The 3882-nt window shown below is 30.3% G+C and overlaps 1 pseudogene; it reads left to right on the top strand.

Annotated features, from left to right (window-relative positions):
- The first annotated feature begins 1672 nt into the window (after positions 1-1672).
- On the top strand, positions 1673-2855 carry LOC114307282 (serine/threonine-protein kinase Nek2 pseudogene; annotated as a pseudogene).
- The last annotated feature ends 1027 nt before the right edge of the window (positions 2856-3882 follow it).

Genomic DNA, 3882 nt, shown 5'->3' with positions numbered 1-3882 from the left:
AATAATTTAATTGCATTGATGATATAATAGATTATCAAACCAGTTTAGTCCTGAAACAATAATTTAATTTTCTAACAGTTTAGGGTAGGGAAACATTCATAAAAATATGTGGCATGCAACTACTCACCTGAAACGAAATAATATAATCCTCGAATAGAGTATGAAAGTCCAACTAGTAGTGCCCTGAACCAAGTATGGAAACTACATGTCACTACTAATTTAAAAATGCTAAAGAGAATAATAAACTAAATACCCTATACTAAAGCGCACTAACACAGCTCAACTCCACTCACCGTTACTCTTAAATAATACCTAAGTTCATGTTCTTCAAGGTCTAAAATTACCCAAGACATAGGTTTAGATCGAAATTTAATTAAAAGTAATTTTAAACAAACTTTCCCAATCTATTCACTAACTTTGAAAATTACAAAACCCACTCCACACTGTTCAAAAATTTCCAAAACCCTCCAGATATCAAATAATATATCCTAAGTTTCAAACCCAGTTAGTTTTACTTGATTTGCTTATTAAAATAATTATTTATAATTAATTATATCCAAACAGGTTGTTTTCTGCAGCATTTTAAAGAAATTAATGGTTCTCTTAGTATACACGAGCAATCAATCCAAGGCCAAAAATTTAAGAAACTAGATTTGTAACCGGTTCTAATGATGGTGATTTGATAATTTTCGGATTTATATCCAAAGAAAATGACACTTCCAAAGTTACTGTTTTACACTAGTTTTGTGGACAGATTTGAACGCACCATTTTATATGGATTTTGACTCCCAAAAATTATAAGAAAATTTTGGTATACAATTAAATATGTAATTAATCAACTGTAAAATTTTCAGTTCAAAATTCATCCGTTTGATATGGTTTCTTAATTTTTAAAGTTTGTGATTCTGTGCAAAATTTTTGGACTAAGAATTACACCCATTCTTTATACATGAATTTAACTTCTCAAATTTCTTTACAGTATATATATATATATATATATACACACAAAATACATACACCTAGAACCTCTCCATCAATGAATTAAATCATAAAATAGAATATGGATAAAGAACAAAAATAAAATAAAGAAGAAAGCTAGAACCCTACTACACACCCAAAAGTTCTTCTTTGGCTGCAACTTTTTTTTTCTCTTTCAATCTCTCTCGTGGTAGCTGCTGCTGCCCATATATTGTATTAGGCAACCTAGGATTCCTATATATATATATATATATCTAAACAAAAGGCTCTAAATTATTAACTCTTTATATTATTTTATTTTCTAACTCCATTAATTTAAATAAAATATAACTACTATTATATCAAAATATACTTACCAACTTGCCCCCTATTTTTTTTTTTAAAATAATAAATCTTGCCTCTAAATTAAAGACTTTCACCATAAATTTATTTTAGGTTTTAAAATTAATTAAAAGACCCTCTAACAATATTTAGTTTGCACTTAAAGATTCACAAGCAAAATATTTGAGATTGTAAAATAATTATTACTTAATTATTTATTGGATTTGTATATTTGGATTCTCACAAAAACTATTAATTGACTTGATGATTTATTAATAAAATGGACAATTTGTTTTGAAATTAGAAACATCAGGAGATGAAATATAATTTCTAAAATTACAGAGGATAATTCGTATTTTAATCAAATCTCAGAATGTGTATTTATAATATTTATCCTACTGCACAAAGTCCTGATGTTTCTGTCAATTCTCCTCGAATTGACAGGATGGTTGAATTTCCATTAGCCTCATACGAAGACTCAGTCATTCCCATCCGAAGAACTTTATCAACCTCTGCACAAGGTTCCTCCACCTCGCCACAAGGTGACCAATCAATCATGAAGGACAAATGTGCGGTGCAGGTGTTAGAAAGAAACTTTGGCGGATTAAGTTTTGGCAAAATTAAGTTGGGTGGAGAGGATGGAAGTGAGTGCTCAGACCAAAACATGACAGCTGGGGCATCGAGGCTGACCTTGTCAGACTTGCAGCGTCGTCCATTTGACACGTCCTCGTACCAGCAGCGAGCGGAAGCTTTGGAAGGGTTGCTTGAATTTAGTGCAAGACTGCTGCAAAACGAAAGGTTCGATGAACTGGGGGTGTTGTTGAAGCCATTTGGACCGGGGAAGGTTTCTCCTAGAGAAACTGCAATTTGGTTGACAAAGAGCTTCAAGGAAAACACACTCAAGCCGGAAGTTCAATACTAGTGAATGGCTGACATGTGTGCTGTATTCGGTCGGTAATGAAATTTAGAGGTTTGCTGATAAAGTTTTGCGCAGGTAGAAATTGATTGTGTAGATATATACTAGTGAGGTGATTTTTGCTTTTTGGCAATTTCCCACGTTTGCAATTTTATCGCTTGCATTTAGTTAGCTCTATGCCCAAAAGAAATTTCAAATTTCTTCTTCTTAATATTAGTTTCACCTATTTCAAACATTTCCGAAAATACGAGTTGACTGCCTCAATATGGTTTTGACTAGTCGGTCAACCGGCATGACTTCAGGATGGTTTTTGTGATTTTTTTTTGTGTAGCCTAGAATTGTTGGTTGCTTCAATCAAAACTATTTTCTATTATTTAGATATCTTGACTTTCATCTATACTACAATGCTATGCTCTATTATGCTGAAGTAAGAGAACACCAATTATTAAATTTGTTTTACTTTCATTTTCTCTTGAAGGAGGTATTTGTATAACCTTTTTATCAATTTGGGGATCTAAATCTACGATTTTAAAATTTAGGGAATATATTAATATTTTAATGATAGTTTTTATTTTTTATTGGATTTGTAAATGAGGAATTTGAATATGCTACCTTAGAATTGTGGGATGTCCAAAGGAAAATCCATCACAACGTATCAGCTGGCTTTCGAGCCTAGAAACTCAATAATTTCAAGATAGATTTACAATCCATTTGTTTTAACAAAAAAATGTTTTCTAAAAAATATTATGTATTTTTTAGCATTTGCAATGTTAGCATAGAAAAAAAGAGGGGGGGGGGGGGGGGGGGATGGGGATTGTTATTAGAAAATTCTCTTTTATGTACTTATATTTCAATGAGTTCATCAGATATTTTTGTACTTTAATTAGTTCCACTCTTTTGCAGATTTGGTTTAACAAATCTTAATTTTCATATTTTAGGTCTTTTATGAACAATTTTACTCTTATCGATATTTTATGTACTCTTAGCAACCTAACATGTTGAGCTAATTTAGATTATTTTTAATTTTTTGTATATTAAACTTTAAACATTTATAACTTTTGTTGTACATATTTATTTTTGATGCAATTTATATTTTTGAAACTTATTTAACGAGATCTATCAAATAAGATTTCACTTGAATATGTAATTATGTAAAATAAAAATAAAAAAATTAAATTTCACGGTACGAATGTTCGTGATTGATGTGTTGCTTCATTATGTAACAAACTACAACTGCGCAATGAAGTTTGCAAGAAAAATGGCAGATGTTATTAATAGTACATACCTTTGTATTGTTAATAAAATTGACTTTTTAAAATCTATATTTTACGAGTGAAATTATTCTCTGTGTTGTTAATAGTACATAGATATTGCAAATATTTACATTTACGTTTTCACTTTCATATTGTATGAACCACTCATTTCCACAATGACAATAAAAAGATTCACATCACAAAATATAAATGTGAACAATAAAAATATACATAATTCACATATATAATGAAAATATTCACATTGTGGTTAAAATTTATAAACAATTGACGAACGAGAAACTTCACTCCCCCCCACTGCTCGCTTAACTAAACAATGCGGAACACCATTTGAATACCGAATACATGCCTCCACATAGAGAGTTATTTTTGAAACTTTGCTACATATAAGACTAA

This window comes from Camellia sinensis, chromosome 5 (genome assembly GCF_055761805.1).
Source record: "Camellia sinensis isolate YWXY chromosome 5, ASM5576180v1, whole genome shotgun sequence".
NCBI lineage: Eukaryota > Viridiplantae > Streptophyta > Magnoliopsida > Ericales > Theaceae > Camellia > Camellia sinensis.
Note: the sequence above shows the minus strand (reverse complement) of the source record. Positions and strands in the feature narration are given on the sequence as shown.